Source organism: Dama dama, chromosome 25 (assembly GCF_033118175.1).
Source record: "Dama dama isolate Ldn47 chromosome 25, ASM3311817v1, whole genome shotgun sequence".
In the NCBI taxonomy this organism is placed as follows: domain Eukaryota; kingdom Metazoa; phylum Chordata; class Mammalia; order Artiodactyla; family Cervidae; genus Dama; species Dama dama.
Genome location: NC_083705.1, coordinates 38,373,942 through 38,397,975, shown reverse-complemented (window position 1 = coordinate 38,397,975; position 24,034 = coordinate 38,373,942). Strand labels below are relative to the sequence as shown.

At 36.4% G+C, this 24,034-nt stretch overlaps 1 long non-coding RNA gene across 1 annotated transcript in view; it reads left to right on the top strand.

The window, feature by feature from the left end:
• The first annotated feature begins 4,719 nt into the window (after window positions 1-4,719).
• The window catches only part of LOC133046770 (uncharacterized), a 38,067-nt gene continuing 18,752 nt past the window's right edge, over window positions 4,720-24,034 (top strand). The window contains exon 1 of the long non-coding RNA XR_009690557.1: window positions 4,720-4,801. This is a non-coding gene — a long non-coding RNA (uncharacterized LOC133046770). The remainder of the gene's footprint in view (window positions 4,802-24,034) is intronic.

The following is a 24,034-nucleotide window of genomic DNA, read 5'->3' as shown; positions in this document are numbered from 1 at the left end:
CGACAGAACAGTGCTAGGCACTTTGCATGTGCCCAAGAGTGGCTGTTTTCTTCCGTCCTGTTTCTTCTTCCTGGCAACCCAGCTAGTACATTTCCACTCTGGTTTGGAATTAGGTGTGGCCATGTGAGTTAGTTCTTGCCAAGGGAATGTGAGTAACAGTGATGTGGACTGCTTCTAGGTCTAGTCCGTAAAATCATCTCACATGAGCTACTCTGTGCTCTTTCCTTTTCTTCTGGCTTGATGCAGAGAAGCATGATAATGTTAGAAGTGATGTGTTGAAAAGGGTATGGTTACAAGATGAAAAGAGTCTGGGTTCCAATATCTCTGTTTGAAGTGGAGCCCCCTGATAATCGAGAATTACCCTTTTGGGATGGTACATGTGTAAGAGAGAAGTTTTTGTCACGTTAGAGTCATTATGTATTTGGGCATTTATTTGTTGTAACAGCTAACATTAACACACACATATTATTTAATTCTTTTCTCCTTGAGATTTCAAGGAATATGATTTTATGCATTTTATGAATAAGGAAGCTGGTTCATAGAGATTTTTAAATGTGATGACTCAGTGGAACATAGTTCCTAAATGGTGGAGCAAGGACTTAATAAAAATTCTGTTTGTAGATGCCTCTTTCTTGTGTTATAATTATCAATAAGAAGTAAAACAATTTTGCATTCTCCAAATCTTACATTTTGTGCTACATAGTTATATGCCCTTTAGAATTAAAGAGATATTGTTTGCATACTAACTTTTCAATAAATTCCTGTATTCACTAAACTTTGTCTTTAGTTTGTAGGTTGTACTCAGCAAAATTTTTGTGATGATAATTGGGGTAGTTTTTTCAATGATGATTAAGATTTATTTAAGTTATATAACACTCATATTTTAGAGTAAAAGAAGTTAGAAGAAATTTTATCACTAGAGTGTCATTATATGAAGATTCATAATATTATCAAGTAATATGTCTATAGTATGCATTTTTCAAAATGCATACTTTTTTTGAGATTAAATTGATTATAAAAATCATTAATGGCAACTTTTGTTACTGCTTAATATTTTACCTAAGTTATTTTCACTGAGCTATTTCATGGTTTCAATCAGGAAAGTTTCATAGTCATTTAAAATCTGATGAGGTCTGTATTTTTAGATCCCTGTGTCTCATTGCCATTCAAGTGACTGTGGACTTTCCCACATCTATCAAGGGATAGCACTGTAACTGCATCATGATGTTTGGATCAATGGAAAAGATGTTTTGAACTATTGCCATAATATATGCACAATCAAGTTAATAAGCATAGTAAATGCATCATAGGATAATATGGCTTTAAATGTAGAGACTTTGTATGCTTATTAAAGAAAAAAAAGAAGACAGGAAAACAAGTATCTGAAGTCTTAGAAGTTAAGCAAGTACATGTCCAAAGAGAAAAAGCCTACTGGATAACGGAAAAACTTAGGCATCAATTATACTAAAAGAAAGCATTCTCAAAGTCCAAAACAAGTAGTGAAGTACATGAAGGCATTGAGGAAGCTGACAATTTGTATAACAAAATGCTTGAAATTCCAGAGGAAATAAACTTTTGCTATTGTTTTATAAAATAACATATTTATTCATGGTTAAATAACCAAGCATAACATTCCATGCTAAGGACCAAAGTCCTTCATTTTCTTGTTGAAACATTGCAATGGTTTTCCATAATGAAAAAATGAAAACAAAAACTGCTTCTCAACAGAATGATCAGTTTGTTTCACTGGAGAGTGTTTGGCAGCTTTCTCTTTATCTAACTAAAGGATCCCTGTTAATTCTCAGCATTACCTGTTACTCTTGACCTCATCTCTCTAGGAGAAGAGTCTAGTTTTGGGGCCAAACCTCCTAGAGGAACACCAGGGCCTCCTCTTTTTGCGTAGAAAGTTCCATTTAGTTCTGGCAACACAAGGCTTTCTGGTTCAAAGAGAAGAGTCTTATAAGACTTCTTGGACACCAAATAACTCTTACAAAACAACATTTTGATGAATTAAGTGTAAATGAATCAGAAACATATGGATTAAATTTCCTTTGAAATATGCATGTCTTTTCTGAATTAAGGGGGAAAAGGTTTGGCAAAATGTATTTTGCTGAACCCAAAACACTAGAATAAATCTCAGTGTTTTCCTGGACCCCCAAATTATGCTGGAGTCTCTTTTATTTTAAAATTAATTCATGTTTAGGTTTAATACAGTTTATTTTTTAAAAATTGAAAATGGCTTTCCTCCGACCTCTAATTTTTTCTCTGGATCTGTGTTTCTTTTGTTCTTGATAAAACATCTGACACTTAGAAGTATGCATCCAACTTTATGTTCACATGTCATCAAACTTTTAAAAGAAGAAATGCATTTTGCTTCTCTGTCAATAATTGTGCAATCTTAATTTTGCATCTTATTCAAATTTAAAATTTCTATGTAAGTTATTTAGAATTTTCCCCCATGCTGTGGTCACTTGGAAAAGACACAAACTAGAAAGGTTTTTGAATTAAAGAGACATCAGGCTCCTATTTTACAGAGATAAATGTAGTGACACCCAGTGAGGAAATTTGTGTGGTGAAGATGGTTTTGTATCTGTTCTGCTGCTTTGAAGAGTATGTCCATTCTTTTTCCACCTTCCTCATTATGACATGGTGATAGAGGAAGAAATGGGGTTAAGAGGTTTTTTCCTAAATTTCAGTGTCCTTGTTCCATCTCTGACTTAATTGACCTCGTTGGGTGAGCTTACTCCAAGAAGGGGCAGAAGAATAAACACTTACTGAATTGGCTCAGCTGTGTGCATTGGCATACAGACCCTACTATTCTTTTATCTGAGATTGCAGGCCATCTGACTTTCCCAATCTGCTTTAGATACTCAGTCCTTTTTTCACTAAACTATAAGCACACAAGTCTTCTTTATTTTCTCACTTATACCAAACTTCCTCCCCTCAGGGTCCTTGTCCATGCTGTTCTCTGAGCTTGGAATGCTCCCTACTTTCCATCTCCCAGCCACTCCCATGGCTAATCCAACTCAGCTTTCAAGGCACATTTCAAATGTCACCAGTCCAGAGAGGTCTTTCCTGAACAGCTTATCCTGAGTATGTTCCTCTCTCAAGTTTTTTTTTTTTTTTTTTTGATTTCCTTTAAAGCATTTACAATCACAGTCCGTAATTATTTTAGTTTTGTGTTGTTTTCCCTGCTATTTCTTCCAAAAAGGCAAGGACTGTGTTTGCCTTGTTTATGATTTTTTATCTCAGTACCTTGATTTTTCATCTCAATACCTACACACAGAAGGTATTGAATAAATGTTGTTGAATGAGTAAATGAGTAAAGCATGAGGCTTTAGATGATCTGTGTCTTCTTCTTTAGAGTTGTGACATGCAATTTCTGTAGCAAACTTACTACAGAAAGAGATAGAAGAGATAGCAGATAGAATGGATTAAGTGGATTTGCCGGGACTTTGTTAGTTTGTGTTTGTCATCCTGGTTTAATTATCCGTAGTAGTTGCTCTCACTTTCAGCAGTGGTCGGGTTGGGGCAATTAATTATATGATCATTTGAGTTACCTAGTATTTTGGACAAATACATAATGATATATTCTCTGATGTTGGGAAAGATAGAAGACAGGAGAAGGGGATAACAGAGGACAAGATAGTTGTGTGGCATCATCAACTCTATGGACATGAGTTTGAGCAAGCTCCGGGAGATGGTGAAGGGCAGGGAAGCCTGGCATGCTGCAGTCCATGGGGTTGCAAAGAGGTGGACAGGACTGAGCGACTGAACAACAACATATAATGATATGTGTTCATCAATATGGTACCATACAGAGTACTTTTGTCTGCCCTAAAAATCCTCTATGCTCTATCTATTCATCCCTACCCTACACCCCCTAGCAATTACTGATCTTTTTCCTATTTCCATAGTTTTGCCTCTTTTCCCAATGTCATATAGTTGGAACCATGCAGTATGTTTCTTGATCCACTCTGACAATCTCTTTCAGTTGGTGCATTTAGACCACTGATCTGTAAGGTGATTATTGATGTAGCTGGATAACTATTTACCAGATTAGTTACTATTTTCTGTTTGTTCCCTTTGTTCTATTTTAGCCTTCCATTCTTTTTCTGTCTTTCGTGATTTTAATTGAACATTTTATGTGATTCCATTTTCTCTCCTTTCTTACATATCAGTTATACTCTTTTTTTTTTTTTTACTTTAATTGTTGCCCTAGTTTGCAATATAAAATTTCAACATTCCTGCTGTGTCTGGGTTCTGATGCTTGCTTTCTCTTTTCAGATTGTGATTTTGCCTTTTGGTATGCCTTGTGAGTTTTCTTGACAGCCAGACACGATGTGTCAGGTAAAAGGAACTGCTATAAATAGGGCTTTATTAACGTGATAGTGAGTGTGAGGAGAGGCAAGTGTTCTATAGTCCCCTGATGAGGTCTCAGTATCTTTGAGGCCTATGCCTCTGTACTGTGAACTTACAAGTGTTTCTCGGTTCTTTTCTCCTCCATTGGGTGATGCAGGATGGAAGAATGGGTGGAGTTAGGCATTTCTCTTCTCCCATTAGGCCTAGTAGAAGCTGGAGTTGGGTATTTTCCTTCACTTAGGTCAGTTAGGCTGTAATACCTCAGCTGTGGTTAATTCTGGCTCTGGTTAACTGGTTTCCCCTGTGGGCAGGCCTTATTAAGAACAGAGTGCTCTTACATATCTCAGGAGTGGTTCTTTCTTCCCCTGCTGGAAGCACAAGGGGATTTTTTTCCTATGATATTAATCCTTACTGTGGGAACACAGTTGATCTTTTGGAGGTGAGTCTCACAATATTATGTCTGCCTTCCTATGACTGGGTCTCCCTGAAGTTCTGAACTCTCAGAGTTGTCCACGCTGAGCCTTTGTAATTTGTGAACTACAGTTCAGATTTTTGTTCCTGAGGAGGTTTCTGCTTAAAAATCTCTTCTCTCGTAAGTTGTGACTCCCTGTATTTGCTGTCTTTCCGATATTGTGGGCAGTTAATTTGCTCTGTGTCATCGCCTGTATTATAAATTCAGGAAGAGTTGCTGATTTTTCAGTTTGTTCAGCTTTTTAGTTGTTGTTAGGATGGAGTGGTTTCCAGTATTCTTATACCCAGAACATTTGTGTAGCACTTTGAGAAGGATAGGCATTTGCTTTTTAAAAAAACAGAAGAGGAAGCAGATACTGAGATGAAATTAGGAGAATAAAAGATGTATTTTTAACTATGAAAGAAGAGGAGCAAAAATAGGATTGGGCAATGGGAACTCTCAGAATGTGAGGTATATCTGACACAGTCTCTGCCAGCCTTATGGGATTTGAGGAGCAAGGCTTGCCCCTCAGCTTTTGTTAATGGTATGAGGTAAGAGCTGATCTTTACTTTGCATATGGACAGTGATTTGTTTCAGCACTATTTGTTGAACACCATTTGTTGAAACCCTGGCTTCTGGTGGTTAAATACCCCCACCTGGCCTTAATTGTGGGAACCCCATCATCTCCATTGCTATCCATGAGATATTGTTGCATCTTCTGTCAACACTTGATCTGTAGAGGAGAGCCACTATAAACTTAATAATTATGTGCTGTGGGCTAAGTTGCTTTAGTTGTGTCCATCTCTTTGTGACCCTGTGGACTGTAGTTCATCAAGCTCCCCTATCCATGGGATTCTCCAGGCAAGAATACCGGAGTAGGTTGCCATTTCTTCCTCCAGGGGATCTTCCCGACCCAGGGATCGAACCTGCAGCTCCTCTGCTCCTGCATTGCAGGCAGCTTCTTTACCACTTGAGCCACCAGGGAAGACCTCTTAATAATTATGGTGCCCCCTAATCAGCATATTCCTGATGGCTTTGGTGAATGTTGTGCCCTTTGCGTCTTCTCATGACAGAATCCTCCTGTACGTCGTCAAACTGTATATAACCATGGCCAATATGCCTGGCCCTCTAAGCCTTTTATTCCTTTCTTATACCATCTGCTCTGGCAGTTCAGGCATTTTAACCTTGTTCAACATGAGTTTGTTTCTCCAGGCTCCTAGAAGCCATGCTGCTGCTAAGTCACTTCAGTCCTGTCCGACCCTGTGTGATCCCATAGACAGCAGCCCACCAGGCTCCCCCATCCCTGGGATTCTCCAGGCAAGAACACTGGAGTGGGTTGCCATTTCCTTCTCCAATGTGTGAAAGTGAAAATTGAAAGTGAAGTCGCTCAGTCCTGTCTGACTCTTAGCGACCCCATGGACCGAAGCCTACCAGGCTCCTCCATCCATGGGATTTTCCAGGCAAGAAAACTGGAGTGGTGTGCCATTGCCTTCTCCCCTAGAAGCCATGCTTACTGCTAATTTACACTACCTCCTAGTGCCCTTTCTAGAACACTATACCTATATCCTGAGACAGCGTCCTTACATTAATTAAGTCAATATATCAGGCCTATGGTCTAATCTTCTTGGTCAAACCTTCTCAAAACCCAGTCAAAGGTATTATCTCAGTCCCTGCTAGTACATGCTGACTTAGTCTTACACATCTTTTTGGATATAGTCCCCTTTTCTCTCTTATCAGGTCCAGTTTTCCCAGGACTTAATCCTATCTATTGGTGCCTTGACTTAAGAGGTGAGGAAAGATCCTCTGTTAGTAGGGTAGGGGCTTCTGCAGGTTATTCTTACTTTGCTGCTGCTGCTGCTAAGTCACTTAAGCAGTGTCTGACTCTGTGCGACCCCATAGACCGCAGCCCACTAGGCTCCTCTGTCCCTGGGATTCTCTAGGCAAGAACACTGGAGTGGGTTGCCATTTCCTTCTCCAATGCATGAAAGTGAAAAGTGAAAGTGAAGTCACTTAGTCATGCCCGACCCTTAGCGACCGCATGGACTGCAGCCTACCAGGCTCCTCTGTCCATGGGATTTTCCAGGCAAGAGTACTGGAGTGGGGTGCCATTGCCTTCTCCGATTCTTACTTTGGGGAAGTGCTAAATCTTAATAGAGAGGACTAAGATGTCGCTGCATATTCTGGGCTTGAGTAGTGAAACAAAAATCTTCATTTTGTTTCTCCCTGCTGCTCACATTTCATGTGTCAGGGTCCTAGGTTTTCCCAACCGGGGCCCTCATTTAGGCACAACTGTTCTAGCTCAGCTGAGCATTTAAAATGCTTTGAAACCTGTTGTTGTTCAGTCACTAAGTCATGTCCCACTCTTTGAGACCCCATGGACTGTAGCCTAGTAGGCTCCTCCCTCCATGGGATTCTCCAGGCAAGAATACTGGAGTGGGTTGCCATTTCCTTCTCCAGGGGATCTTCCCGACTCAGGGATCGAACCCGGGTCTCCTGCACTGCAGGCAGACGCTTTAACCTCTGAGCCACCAGGGAAGCCCCATTTCCCTGAGTTTGCTCTAACTTATGTCCATTGTGAGGCTAACCACCTCTTCCTCTGTCTTTCCCTTCTCCTTTTGCTTCAATCTCTCCCAGCATCAGGATCTTGTCCAATGACTCATCTCTTTGCATTCATGTGGCCAAAGTATTGGAGCTTCAGCTTCAACAACAGTCCTTCCAGTGAACGTTCAGGGTTGATTTCTTTTAGGATTGATTTTAGGCTTTATCTCCTTGCTGTCCAAGGGACTCTCAAGAGTCTTTTCCAGCACCACAATTCAAAGGCATCAATTCTTTGCTGCTCAGCCTTATTTATGGTCCAATTCTCAAGTCTGTACATGACTACTAGAAAAGCTATAGCTTCAAGTATATGGACCTTTGTCAGCAAAGTAATATCTCTGCTTTTTAATATGCTGTCTAGGTTGATCATAGCTTTCCTTCCAAGGAGCAAGCATCTTTTAATTTCACAGCTGCAGCCACCATCCGCAGTGATTGTGGAGCCCAAGAAAATTGTTACTGTTTAATAAATTTTTTTATTAAGGTATAATTGATTTATAATGTTGTATTAGTCTGGTATACAGCAAAATGATTCAGTTACATATGTGTTTATACATGTGTGTGTATATATATTCTTTTTCATATTCTTTTCTACAATGGTTATTGCTTTATTATAGGATATTGGATATAGTTCCCTCTGTTATACAGTAGAACCTTGTTTCTTATCTAATTTATATATAGTAATTTGTATCTGCTAATCCTAAGCTTCTAATTTATCCCTTTCCCATCCTCTTTCGTCTTTAGTAATCATAAGCTTCTTTTCTATGGGTAGCTCTTCCTATTAAGTCCTGGTTGGTCCTTTAGCTTTTCCTGTTCTGCCACTTCAGAGAAAAAGGAATAAAGACCTTTGTAAGCCGTCAAAGAGGCCTTATGGCCTTCCCATTCTCTTTTCAATCACTTGTTAATTGTCTTCAGCTTGTCATAACCTCTTATGGGGTCATTGTAATTTAATAACTAATAGTCATTTTTATTGACTTATGTGCATTTTGTCCCTATACGTTTTAAACCTCTCAATGATATCACATTGGCAGAAATACTCTTCAGAGAGTACATCTTCCCCCACAAGTACAGTTTTCCATGTTTTATTCATTGGGCCAATGTTTCGAGTTGGGATTGCCTGTGCCATGCATATCACCTGGGATGGGCTCTTATTGCCATCAGTTAGTAAGTTATCTAATCCCGAAGGCTCATTTTACTGACTTCTTTCTTGGACCACTAACTGTCTACTACGTAACTTAGACTCCCTGAGGAAGAGATGCTGAGCCAGAGTTAGGATGCAAAATGTTTACTGGGGATTAACACCTATGAAAGGAAAAGGGGGAAAATAGCATTTGGCAGGGGCAAATAGGATTGCAGTGCAAACTTGATGGTCTCTCACCCCAGTGACACCTAAAGCAAAAATTGCCGGTTTTAGAGGAGTTTTGTGTTGTGTATTACCAAGGGTCCTTTATAGTGGTGTTGCTCAGAATTTGTCTAATGCCACCTTGAGAAGGACATGACCTGGGTGCAAAAGCTGAGGCAGACATAAAGGAATGGACACTCAGACTGGCAGCTAACTGTATTCTTTGGTACTGGATAAAGTGTTCCTTCTTGAAAAGGTGTGTGAGTAGCACATTGCCATGCCTCTATGAGTTGTCTTGGTAGACTATTGTTCTATGGAACAGTTTCATCCTGGACTCTTGAAATTTGAATTCTGCTAATTACCAGTAAAAACAATTTAGTAATGGAAAAGCATAATTATTGGTGAACATTAGCACAAACTAGCAATATTTAAATAATTGTACAGTATAGGTACAACTAGATACATTATCCTTACACTAAACTACTAATTTCTATTCAAATTTCAAATCTGAAAGAAACTAATTTTTAGCTCTCAACTTTGGAACTTAATGAGTTAAGAATCCTAGGTTTATCTGTGACTTCTAAAGATTTCAGTAGTTGTATGTATTTCAATAGTGGTGTGTTTTACTCAGCTTTGTCTTTTCCTCACTTAAATGCTAGGATGATTCTCTGTGTTTCATAACAGTACTTACTTTTCTTTTCTTGCTTTGCAGAGAGAAATTACAATTTTTAGGTAATGATCATGAGGTTGGGTCATGTTCCATGGTATCTCACCAGGGACCCTCCAGGAGAGTGTAGGAAGATGGGAATTCTCTCTTATCTCAACTAGGAGCCTGAAGGAGACTTCCTCCTGACTATTCTTTCAGCAGACATTCCTGAACATTTCACGTTCCTCAGTTCAGTTCAGTTGCTCAGTTGTGTCTGACTCTTTGCAACCCCATGGACTGCCGCACGCTAGGCTTCCCTGTCCATCACCAACTCCCCTAGCTTGCTCAAACTTGTATCCGTTAGGTTGGTGATGCCATCAAACCATCTCATCCTCTGACTTCTCCTCCTGCCTTCAATCTTTCCCAGCATCAGGGTCTTTTCCAATGAGTTAGTTCTTCACATCAAGTGGCCAAAGTATTGGAGCTTCAGCTTCAGCATCAGTCCTTCCAATGAATATTCAGGATTGGTTTCCTTTAGGATGGACTGGTTGGATCTCCTTGCAGTCCAAGAGACTCTCAGGAGTCTTCTCCAGCACCACAGTTCAAAAGCATCAATTCTTTGGCACTCGGCTTTCTTTATAGTCCAACTTTCATGTCCATACATGACTACTGGAAAAACCATAGCTTTGACTAGATAGACCTTTGTTGGCAAAGTAACCTCTCTGCTGTAGTAGATTGGTCATAGCTTTTCTCCTAAGGAGCGAGCATCTTTTAATTTCATGGCTGCAATCACCATCTGTGGTGATTTTGGAGCCTAAGAAAATAAAGTCTGTCACTATTTCCATTGGTTCCCCATCTATTTTCCATGAAGTGATGGGACCAGATACAATGATCTTAGTTTTTTGAATGTCGCCTCCCTAACTTTTAAGTAAAGTGTCAATCATTCAGTTGTGTCTGGCTCTTTGTGACCCCATGAGCTGTAACCTGCCAGGCTCCTCTGTCTGTGGAATTTTCCAGGCAAGAATATTGGTGTGGATTGCCATTCTCTTCTCCAGGGGTCTTGCATACCCAGGGATTGAACCTGGGTTGCCTATATCACAGGCAGATTTTTACCATCTGAGCCACCTTTCCCCTTTTAGTGAAAGAGCTTTTAAAATGCTAATTTATATTTAATATATAATTTCATAGAATGTTAAGTTTTGCAACTTTCATTTTCTTACACATTTACTTTTAAAGCAATTAAATCCTTCTTATGAAAAAAAGTGTTTAAAAGACTTTTAATTAACATTTAGATTTTTGTATTTCTTTTATTAAAACTTATGATTTTAGAACCTTTGACTTAAAGACATCCTTGTGACCAGAAAAGAACTGTATGAGGAAAGTGGAACAATTCTGGATTTGGGAAGTGGTTAGAAAGAAGAATGAAAATAAAAATGAATTATAGCATTTTGCTTTTCTCTTTGTACATGGATATTTTCTAAGACAATAAAAAATAATGACTTCATCGCCACAGGCAGAGTTTGGTATCAAGTTGAGAATCATAAATACAGACAGGAATTTTAAAATGGGAATTGAGTATATTAAAGGAACTCAATGGTGGATGCATGTATGTGATAATCACTTCTACCTTTAAATCTGCATTTTAGAACTTCTTATCAGAGGGTATTTATTATAACATTGAATTAGGTCCTTACAACTGCTATATTCTTTTTTTTTCCATTTATTTTTATTAGTTGGAGGCGAATTACTTTACAGTATTGTAGTGGGTTTTGTCATACATTGACATGAATCAGCCATGGTTTTACATGTATTCCCCATCCCGATCCCCCCCCCTCCCCCACCTCCCTCTCTACCCGATCCCTCTACAACTGCTATATTCTTTTGTTTCCAGTAAGCATCATCCATTTCAAAACAATTATTGTCTTACTCTTAAACTGCTTTTAAAATAATTGGGAACAAAATTATTTTTCATGAAACCCTACTGAAAAAAGCTGATGTATGTCTTTGTCTCACAATTAAGAAAAAGATTATGTTAAGTAGTGTACCAAATAATTTATAGGAGAATTGGGTTAATAATAATTTCCTAGTTTCTGTTTTAATCATGCTGCCTTTTAGAATTCTTATTACATACTCATTAATTTTTTTCTAATTCTACTTAAATTCTACTGTTGCAGATATATTTAATAACATAATTTAAAGGGCTTTCCTGGTAGCTCAGCTGGTAAAGAATCTGCCTACAATGCAGGAGACCCAGGTTCAATCCCTGGTTTGGGAATATCCCCTGGAGAAAGGAACAGCTATTCACCCCAGTACTCTGGCCTGGAGAATTCCTGGGTGGCAAAGAGTTGGACATGACTGGAGTGCCTTTCATTTTCACGTCATTTAAAGGATAAGCTAGAAGTTATTAACTAGTGATAGCTTGCTAGAGAAATACATACTTCTGTTTTTAAAAATGTCCTTTTTGATCTATTTAGACTTTGTGTAAAAATCACAAATAAAGGTATTTAAATTTTAACCTTAACCATAACATAACCGTTAATATGATGTTATTGAAAATGTACTTTAATTGGCTATTCTATCCCGTAAATATTGACCTTTAGATTCATAAAACGTGTTACCTCCTATGCTTAAAGCAAGTGATCTAAATTATGGAGTTCTATCTATTAGACATTAAAAAAAGGGGAACAGCTTTGAGAGATTCAGGGAAATTCATAGCTTTCATTGTTACGGGAACATTCTATTTGTCAAGAAAAACTATCATGCTCTTAGCGTCCTAACAATTATCTTAATGCTGAATTCCTCAAAGAAACTGTGGAGACTGCTATTTTCTGAAGTTTTGTGGGAACAGAATCTTCTAGGATATGAAGAAAAGTGTTTTTTTTTTTTTTTCTTTTTTTAAATCATTGTCTTCTCCTTTTCAGAGATAGTATGCCATGGTAACTTATTTTCTAGAGAGCCCTCGATTAATATTTGAATAAATGGATTATTAGTGATCAATTTCTCTCTCTACATTTTTCTGGAGTTTAAAGACAAAAACACAGATAACTCAAACACCTCTGGTTTATAGATGTTTTTATAGGTATAGGATAATTTCCTTATCCTTTTTATTAAGAGGAAATGCAGGATTTGGGGCAAGATAGTGGAGCATTTTTTTTGTTAGAACTTTTTTTCAATTTTGCTTTTCTTGCCAGGATGTATGGGGTACTTCACGAGTTGTCATTTTACCATTAAATCAGAAATGGAGATGCATGTTTTACTTGAAGATGTTAATGTCTAAAATGTAAGTGGGTGGTATGAGTATTTCTGATGCCCAATTTATAGTTGAACTCTAAATCACACAATTAATACCATTTCAAATTGGTGGCTAAGGGTCTTATTAATTCTATGTAATAGTTATGTCTGAATTTCTAGGAGAGATGAATACAATGTGTAAAAGAATGGAACATATAGAGTTTAGTCTGTCTGTTTAAATAGTTCTAAAATTTGGGAATTAAGCCTATTTGAGTATAAACCATCTTCAAATAATCATTTAAAAAAAAAGCCTGTTTTTCTTGTTTAGCACTTAATAATGAATAAGACTGTCACAAACAGCAAATTTATTTGTGATGATATTGCTGCCAAGGTTTTTAATGACTATAGTGAAAGTATTTTTTGAAACCATTTTGTTTTTCAATGAAGCACAAATGTGGTTTTGTACAAATTATCACTGTCTAATAAAACAAAAGTATTCAACTTTTAATTTATGAAGTGGTAATTAATAAACTTTTACTACCTCAGATGTACAAAAAATAGAAAATCAAAGGTTTATAAGACCCTGAAATAAAAAGAGTTTTAGATAGTTAGTAGTTTGTGTGACACATGTCTAAAATTTTAAAATAAAGACTTATTACTATCAATGTTTTTACTGGTGACATTTAATACTGCTGCATAGTTTTGCTTGCTGTCTTAGATGCATAGATGAAATTTAACTTGAACCACAACATATACAAAACACTTTGGATTTATCTTAACTTCTGTGATTTGAAATGTTGTCTCATAGAGCATACTGCGTTGTGATTTATAATTTCTATCTCCTCAGTATAAAATTGATCATTTAATTCAATTTACATGAAATATGTTGCATTCATTCAAAAACATTTTCTAATCTCTTTTTCTGCTTAGTATGATCTGTGTAAATATTTATGAGTTTGCCCTTTAAAACAAAACAAAAAAGAAATTTTAAAATTCAAAGCAAAACACAACAAAAGAAACAAATTAGGAAAGTATTTTTTTCTTGGCAAGAAATCTTTTTGTGAATATTTGGCTTAGGATACTATTGAAAGTTGCAACATTTTATTCTTCTGGGGCAAGGGCTTCCCCCTTCCTTCTTCCAAAGTAATTCTGGGTGCTGGTTCTGATGTCTGTTTATTTTTATGTAATGATGACAGCACATCTTTATGTTGACCGATCATTGACTAAAATCATTCTTAGGTAAACAGTAACAGTTGTGCCAGCAAATCTGTTTCTGTTCTGTAATTTAATCTACAATGGCAGCCTTTCCTTTGTTACCATCTTCCAAATGTCCCATATGCTTTTTACTTTGTCCTACGCCCAAAGTGTAAATTACTGTAGCTCCTGACAATGATTGTGACCCTCTGGTAAGATATGTTTATTCCATCAAATGCTAGGAGACAGAAATTCTTAGCTTGCTGTTCACAAATCCTATCCTCCAAGCTCCCAGATCTCACCTAACTTGATATTCCCAGTGTCTTTTTATGCAGCATAAACTGTCCCTTTTGGGAAAAATCAGTTTAATCATGTCTCTGCTGATGTGTTAGCTTTATATTTCATCAACTTTAGAAATTATTTGGAGGTTTTATTAACATGTTAGTCACATTGGCCTTTTGAAATTGTAGGTACAAAGTGCATGCTCAGAGGTAAAATTTGCTAAAAAGGAAAGACCACATAAGTGTTTGACTTTTACCTTGTGCAAGAGAAGAAACAGTAGTCATGTTGTTGACCAAGTACTACCTGCTGGTTTAAAGTGGGGAAACTAAAATTGTTTTGATGATTTAGGAGCAGTATATAGGCACTTGCCATTTATAAATGATTTTCAACGTTGTGAAGAAGGTGCTCTGCCAATAGTTATTAAGCATTAAGAAGACTCCTGTAAGTGGTATTTTAGTGGTATTCTCTCCTTTCTGAAACTCAGACTGTAAAACTATAGAATATAGAAAGGTTTTAGAACTTTACCATCTTTTAACTGGTAGTAGCATTCATTTTTCATACATTTATTATGTGCATTTTGAGCAGCTTCAACTCACTGGGATATAAACATGGGCTTTTTTTTTTTTTTCCCACTCCCGGTGTAGTCTCAGCTCCCTTGCCTTTTCTGTTCTGTGTTGGCTCCTTTAATGATGTTGCGTTTTGTTTCCACAGCCTGTTTCTTTTCCTTCAGAGCCTCCTTCTGCTCCCAGTCTGTCCTACAGTCAGACTCGCTGCCAGAACACTAGTGGCTTTGGGTGCAACCTTGTCCCTGCAGCCAGCTCTACCTCTTTCCTGGCTTAGCCCTCCTGTTTTTGGAGTGGGAGGAGAGGGGTAGTCTTCTTACAGGAGGCTCTTTACAGTCTCCTGACGGGATTTTTCTTGCTAATACTTTTTTTTTTTCCCCTGTGATGAGTTGCGACTACCCTTTGGCACTTTTAATCAGGCTGCATGTGACTTGCTGTGACTGGACGGCGGTACTTCTCGCTCCACTAGTAAAGCACTCAATCTTGAGTGTTCCTACTGGCCCTCAGCTAGCATTCCTGACTCAGGCACTGCTTTCCCCACCTTCCAAGTATCCTGTCAAACTTCAAGACTGTGAATCTGAATTACCGGCTAGGGCCCTAAGGCTGGGTGTGGATGTATGCCAGCCATCCGTCTTCTATCAGTATTGGAGGGAATTCGAGTAACGTTTTCCTTCATAATGTGCTGTAATACCTGCATTATTTGATTAGGAACAGACATCATTCAGTACGTCACCCGTTTAGTACTCTAAGATAAGGCAGGTTACTAGAGAAGAGAGACTGTCTACATTAGAAAGTGATGACTTGCAAAAAAAAGTACAGGAAAGGCTGTTAAGTATTCATTCTAACATACTCCCTTACTCCTTTTTGTTTTTGCATGAATTTAAAAAAAAATTCTACTTGAGCACTGCTTTCCAGAACTTTCCCAGTTTTTGTTCTCAACCCTGTTGAATTTGACATGTGCCAAATCTCTACAAGGTAAACAAGATCAGTTCTAAGTAAGTAGAGTCTGTAAAAATGGCCACAGATTTTTTACTAGCTCTTCTAAGACAAGTTCCTCTTCATACAGCTATCCAAACGTAAGATTGCAAAGACTTATTAAGATTTGGAAAATATTAGTAAATATGTGTGTCAGTAGATATTACAGATGATGTACAACTCATGAAGGATTCAGGTGTCTTTCATTTTAATGCCTTTTTTTTTCTTCCTGAGTAAAACTTGATAGATTATTGAACAGAGTATTCAAGTCCACAAAAAATCCTATGTTACTAGAGAAAAGTTGTATTAACATCTCAAAATATATGGGGTCTTTGGTATGGAGGATGCATTCCCCCCTCTCTTTATTGAGTTTTGTGGCAGGAAGACAAGGAAAAAAACTGGATGACTCAAAGCTAGAATTCACCAAACCCAGTTGTTGAGAAATGTTCTTAGAATTCACCAAACCCAGCTATAGAGAAAGGTTCTATCCAGAGGGATCAGGTGGCCCAAGGCATATCCTTGGAGTTCACTTAGCAAGTGCATGGAAGTCCAGGGCTAGGAGGCTGAATGGAAAGAATTAAAGGTGTGGTCTCCAACCTGAATTAAAAGATGAAATTCTCTAGTTTTGATTTCAGGGAATATAATTTTGGAATAACAACATTTACAAGGCTCTGAAGTTGACCAAAGAGGTAAAACTTTATTTTGGCTATAGGGTGTAAGCTTAAATATTATTTCCTCAGAGGAAAACAACTTTAGATGTATACCCCTGGGTAACTGGAAGACGATGGAAGGCAATAACAAAGCAATTAGTCTGGTAGCCGTATCTGTCATAACAATAAATTTAGAATAATGCCATATGCTTTATTATCCAGTTATTGGTGGGTAAGATCTGAGATGCACAGGCTATACAAAAGTGAGCATACATAAGTAGTATTTTCTTAGTGACCATTTTAGCTGATTTTCATTTGTTTTCATCTTTAGTTCTTGGCTATAGATTTCTTAGAAAAATTTTTCTACAGTTCAGTAGTATTAATGTTCATCTATGTTATGAGAATCACTGGCCCATTTAGACTTTCTCCTCGTCTGTTCATAAAATACCTCAAATTTTTCTACTTCCTTAATTTTGTATCTGTATGAAATCATGGATATTCACTAAACTTACTATGATAATCACTTCATGCTATATGTAAATAAAATCATTATGTTGTACACTTTAAACATGTACAGTGCTGTTTGTCAACTAAATCTCAATAAAACTGGAAGAAAAAATATTTTGATAATATACATTTAGAGTGTTACTCTAGAATTAGTCTTATTCAAAGAAAATAATGAGGAAACTAAGTTAAAACTTCTTCAAAATGAGCAATTTTTTTTAAACAAAAATGATTAATTTGAGGAAGGTGATAAGTATATTTTAAAATACATCCTGTCTGAAGAAATAAGACTTTTAGATTTATAAGTGACAAATTGTTTTATTAATAATTGTGTTTTGTTTGTTTTTAAAGGAAAAGAACATGTACAGTCATCAAGATACTATTTCTGCCCTTTTGGAAAAGATATTTGTTTGAATTTGCCCACTTTAAAAAATAAAACCTTGTAAAGTCACAGGTATTAACCACTTTAGGAGGCTTGCACACCTCCAATTTTGTGCCATTATTTGAAGTATTTTCTTCTCCCTAGATACTTCCTATTTACTGCACTGGTCTGTGAAAACTGCTTAAAATCTACAGGTTCATTTGGTTGTTTTTGTTCACTTAAATTATCATTTGGAAAACCCTCAAACCAAAAGACTTGTTAGCTAATCTCTAGGTCTTTGTGATGATGGAGTCTTTCAAGTTTTAGAACATTACATTAAATTTTGTAAGATAATGGAAGGCACATATATATGTACTTGTTGTGATGTTAGTTAAGGATGGACTGGAATTGGGAAATTCATAGTTTTCTTAACTAATACATGTTTTCTAAATTTAAAGAATAATTAATCTTATACCAACAAAGTTCATGAGATCATGATGAAATAAGAAATATGAAACGGTGATCACCAAAGTTTCGAAAATAGTTCTGTTCCATAAAGTTTGGAAGCAAAATTGTTGAATTAAAAGCAATCAAAAAATAAACTAAAAGACTTTGCACAGTTCCTGTTAACTCACAATGCCTAATTACTCCTTGATCTGACTTCTGGAGTCTCTTAGGGAAGAGAAAAGAACAAGAGAAGGTGTGACAGAGCAGTGCTGAATGTTTGGGGTTAGCAGGACATAAGTCTTACTGAGTAGAAAAAGAGCTGTCTGTGTTGTTGTTCAGTCACTAAGTCATGTCCACCTTTGTGTGACTCATGGACTGCAGCACCAGGCTCCCTTGTCCTTCATTGTCTCCCACATTTGCTCAGACTCATGTCCACTGAGTTGTTGATAGCATCCAACCATCTCATCCTCTGTCACCTCCTTCTTCTCCTGCCCACAATCTTTCCCAGCATCAAGATCTTTTCCAATGAATTGGCTCTTTTCATCAGGTGGCCAACATATGTATTTGCTGATTTTACTAACTTAATTTAGTACAAGATACTATTAACTTCAAAGTAAGTTTTTGGAAAGCTAAAAAAATCGGCATCTCTCTTTGATTAAAAAAAAAAGTGTCATTAGGCAGAACTGCAATAGAGTTTTAAGATTCAATTCACTGGAAAGCTTTTGTCTGTGATGCTTTCATTATTGACTCAAGTGCTCAATACATGTTGTTGGGTAATAAATGGAAATTGAGAAATTTTTAAAAATAATGTTCAAATTGTGGTTGTTCTTTCGTCCTCTGCCAAATACCTTTATGTTGACTAGAGTTTAGAATTTCAAGTGGCCTTTTACTGGTTTTATTTGCTTGCTTTTTTTATTCTAAAACAAAATTATTTTTTCAGTTATGTAATATATATTTACAGGATTCAAAATTTAGAAAATAAAGTTCAGAAAACATTTATCTCTTCCTTCTAAACCTCAACCATTTCTCCTCTTCCCATAAGCAACCACTGTATTTCTTTTCAGATATATTTTGTGTGTATTATATACCATATACACATAATTTTCACCCTCATTTTAAAGTAAAATTGGTAGGATTCTAAACTCTTGTTTTTCTATGCTCTCTTTAAGCTTAAAAAAATCTTGGAGATCTATCCATATAAGAACATCTTTATTAACTATTCTGGATATATATTATTCCATTGTATAAATACTTAATTTGTTTGACCAGTTTCTTATTTTTGTACACTTAGATTATTTCTAAGCTTTCACTATCACAAAACATAGCAAGATATAATCTGCATATCACTTTTTTTTCTATGCATATACACCTTTGAGATGTTCTTCTAAGAAAAATTTCTGGTTTAAAAGATATGTACATTGTAATGCAATACATATTGCCTCTAAGTGGACAAATTTGCACTCTTATCCACAATTTTTGAGAGTAACTATTTGTGATAGTATCAGCTCAGTGAAGAAATGACATATTAATAAATGATGTTGAGAAATCTGAGAAGCTTATGAAACAATGGATGTAGATCTGGACATTTTTTCATTACTACTATTATTTTAAAATTTAAAAAAATTAATTTATTTTAATTGGAGAGCTCTGGACTTTTAATTGTATGCTATTTATGCGTTTGCTTTTCTTGTGTCTATGATGATGCCATTTTAATTATTTACATTATTTTATGTCTTAATGTCTGATAGAGATGTACCCTCTTATGACTCTTTTCTGATTTTTCTAGATACTGTGTTTTTCAAAAGTTTAAATTAACTTTAAAATCAGCTTGGTGATTCCCCCACCTACTAAAATAAACCAAAACTTTTGTGCTTTTAGTTGAATTGAATTAAATTTATCAATTAACAGAATTTGACATTTTATATGCTTGTTCAGATTTCCTGTGTTTTCAAATAAGTTTAATTGTATCTTCACAGGTATCTGTATATTCCTTAAATATTTTGAAACTATTTCTGTTGCTTTTATAAATATGCCTTAGGCTTACATTTTTCTTTCTCCATATAACCACTATGTATATATATTAGTTTTGCACCATAAAATCTTACTAATTTCCCATATCATCTGTGGTGGTTTCTTAGCTACGGTAGTTTCAGTTTTTCAAACCAGAATCTTGAGTTTTTAAGCTATCCAATATCATCCACAATAGAAACCTTTTTAGTTGTTTCTGATTTAAAACAAACAACCAACTTGAGGCGTTTCTTTTTAATTCTGGTGAGCAATGGTGAGAGTTGGACCGGTGAGTGGATATCATTCTTATTTCTGCCTTAAGTGGGAAAGCACATACTATTTTTCCATTAGATATGGTGCCGGTTTTGAGGTTGAGACACAAAAATTTTTCATTCCTATTTTGTTATTTAAAAAAATTAAATGGTATTGAATATATCAAATGCTTTTCCAAGATCTATAATGATTAAATATGTCATTTCCCTGATATTTAATGTTGAAACATCCTCACAGTCTCCTTGTTTATAGATTTATTCATTATGATGCAGGTTTTTGCCTCCTATTCTTAATTTACTTTTCATCAATACTTACATGAGACTGGTCTAGTTTTGCACGTGTGTGCATCTTTTGAGTTTTGACATCAAAGTTATTATTCACATTCTAATATGTTTTTTTTTTTTTTCTTGTGCTCTAGAAAAGTTTAAGTGGCTTTGGAATTATTGGCATTTTAAAGGCTTCATGAACTACCCCAGTGAAACCATGTCAAAATTAGTTCCTTGAAGCATTTTGTACTTTTCTGTTGGTAATTTGTCTATTTAGATTTACTGTGTCTTCTGGTGTCAATTATTACACTTACTTAAGTTGAGTACTTACTACATTTTCTTTTCAGAAGATCATCCATTTCATGCAGGCTAAAAATACATTTATAACCACAAAGGCATATCTCTTTACACTCAGCATGGCTATTCCAAAACAAAAAATGAACATGTTAGGGAGGATGTGAAGAAATTGAAACTATGTAATTTTCTTGATTTCTTGAGCTATTTCTTGATTCTCATTTATTCCTATCTTTTCTTCTACCTTAATATTATATGCCCTTTCTGTTTGTTATTATTTATGTATGCTCGACTCCTCTAAATCTTTATGACTTGGCTTAATTATTCCCTTCACGGAAATATTTGAATATTGCCTATAACTGCCCTTGCTGTTTTTCTTTAATTTCTCTAATACTCAAGCATTCAGTTCAGTTCAGTCGCTCAATCATGTCCGACTCTTTGTGACCCCATGAACTGCAGCAAGCCAGGCCTCCCTGTCCATAACCAACTCCCAGAGTTTACTCAAACTCGTATCCATTGAGTCGGTGATGCCATACAGCCATCTCATCCACTGTCATTCCCTTTTCTTCCCGCCTTCAATCTTTCCCAGCATCAGGGTCTTTTCAAATGAGTCAGGTCTTTGCATCAGGTGGCCAAAGTATTGGAGTTTCAGGTTCAACATCAGCCCTTCCAATGAACACCCAGGACTGATCTCCTTTAGGATGGACTGGTTGGATCTCCTTGCAGCCCAAGGGACTCTCAAGAGTTTTCTCCAACACCACAGTTCAAAAGCATCAACTTTTCGGCGCTCAGCTTTCTTTATGGACCAGCTTTCACATCCGTACATGACTACTGGAAAAATCATGGCCTTGATGAGATGGACCTTTATTGACAAAGTAATGTCTCTGCTTTTTAATATGCTATCTAGGTTGGTCATAACTTTTCTTCCAAGGAGTAAGCATCTTTTAATTTCATGGCTGTGGTCACCATCTGCAGTGATTTTAGAGCCCCCCAAAATAAAGTCTGCCACTGTTTCCACTGTTTCTGCATCTATTTGCCATGAAGTGATGGGACCAGATACCATGATCTTAGTTTTCTGAATGTTGAGCTTTAAGCCAGCTTTTTCACTTTCCTCTTTCACTTTCATCAAGAGGCTCTTTAATTCTTCTTCACTTTCTGCCATAAGGGTGGTGTCATCTGCATACCTGAGGTTATTGATATTTCTCCTGGCAATCTTGATTCCAGCTTGTGCTTCATCCAGCCCAGCATTTCTCATGATGTCCTCTGCAATATAAGTTAAATAAGCAGGGTGACAATATACAGCCTTGATGTATTCCTTTTCCTATTTGGAACCAGAACCAGAACCCTAACCCTAACCAGTTCCATGTCCAGTTCTAACTGTTGCTTCCTGAGCTGCATACAGGTTTCTCAAGAGGCAGGTCAGGTGGTCTGTTATTTCCATCTCTTTCAGAATTTTCCACAATTTATTGTGATCCACACAGTCAAAGGCTTTGGCATAGTCAATAAAGCAGAAGTAGATGTTTTTCTGGAACTCTCTTGCTTTTTTGATGATCCAGCGGATGCCTTAGCAGTCATCTATACTGACCAGTATCCCATCTGTACTTCAAGCTCCAATGTCAATACTATTCCCTATGTGTAGCATCAGTAAAGGCAGTAAGTGTTCCATCGTCCCTGGTGTGCTGTGGATGCTTCCTTTCCATTTCTTCTAATCTGCTCTTTTCTGAACATCTGCAGGGCTTTGTATTACAAGCATAGGATTTATTTCATTTCACCATTATAGTTCATCACATAAATGTCCATGTATCCTTTAGAATGGCTAATTCCTTAAGGACAGGAATTATATTTTCCTCACACGCTACAAAAGATAATCGGTAAATATTGTTTGTATCAATGAATAAAAATGACTAACTACTTCCCATTTTAGATGCATGTCCTATGTTTTTTTCTAACCAATCTAAAGGCAAAGTATACTATTTAATACAGTATTTCCTAGTTTTCATTGCTGTCCAACTTCCTTAATAGAAGGTGGCTTGAATATAAGTGAATATGAGCCTTCTTTTAAGCAAGAGATTTTTCAAATCAAATCCTTTGTGTCTAGATTTTTTGATTTTCATAGTTTAAATATCATACACACGTAAATTTTTCTGTTCTTTAGAAAGATCAAGCAAATATTTTAGGTACAAAGGAGTCTTTTCTCTTTTTTTCCAGATTATCTAGTTAAAATTTCTTTTAAAACCCATTTGATCTATTCCAAAAAATTTACTCAATTTGTTATAAAAATATTTCTCCAATATTGAACTTTGATTTTGGACCAAAGTTACAAAATAGTCCAGAGTATATGGAAAAAGAAATTGTTTAATTTCAGTGTTATTACTGTAAGCATGGTAGTAGAGTTAAAATGATCTGTTTCTTAGAATATAGAAAATATATTCCATGCATTTTTGTGGCTCTGTTATTCATTTTAAGATCCTTACATGTACAGATAGTCTCAGTCCAGTCAGCCAATTAAATATCTCTTTCTCCATAATCTGCTTAATCCCATTTGAGAGAAAAATAATTTTTCCAATGGGGTCAGTGATGAAATAAAAAGATGTTCTTGGTTATATGTAGAACCTCATCTTGGACTACTTTATTTCTGTTCTGGGAATAGTTAGTGAGGAATTATTTCCAGGTGGAACATTAAGGAATTACTTGATTATCCATGCCATTTATTTAAAATGACTCAGTTTCCATCAGATCAATAAATCCTTTTACCTTTGACACTGTGGCATTAATTCCAACATTCGAATCAAAGTAATTTCATTGTAGCATCTTTCTGGATCCAAGAAGTTTTCTGGAATCTCCTCCAGGAAAAACAATGAAACTGCTATCCACTTTATGCTTACCATGTGCCATTTTAAGTGGATTGTCTTACAAATAATAAAATTAATTCTTAGAAAGTGGTTCCTCCTTACCCACGTTGTTTTTTCCTTTGGTTTCAGTTGCATGTGTGTGTGTGAGTGTGTGCTTGTGTTCCGTTGTGTGCAGCTCTTTGCAGCCCAGGGACTGTAGCCTGCCAGGCTCCTCTGGCCATGGAATTTTCCAGGAAAGAACACTGGAGTGGGTTGCCATTAAGTTGAAAGCTTTAGAATTATTTCAAAGTTTTACACTGTGCACCACTGTTAGCAGCCTGATGAAATCTTGCACCTCCTGCTTCCATCTTTCTTGGGACAGACATCATCTCTTGGATTAACTGAGATGGTCTCTGTTGCAAAGACCACTCTCCCAGGGAGTGCTTGTGTTCAAGGAACACTTAATTTTATTAATGGCCCCAAAGCACAAGAGTAGTAATGCTGGCAATTCAGATATGCCAGAGAGAAGCCAAGAGCACTTCATTTAAGGGAAAAGGTGAACATTCTCTACTTCATAAGGAGAAAAATTGCATGCTGAGGTTGCTAGGATCTACGGTAAGAATAAATCTTCAATTTCTGAAATTGTGAAGAAGGAAAAAAGAGATTTGTGCTAGTTTTTCTGTCTCACCTGAAATTGCAAAAGTTATACCACCATGGGTGATAAGCTCTTTATTTCACTGGGAAAGGCATTACATTTTAAAAA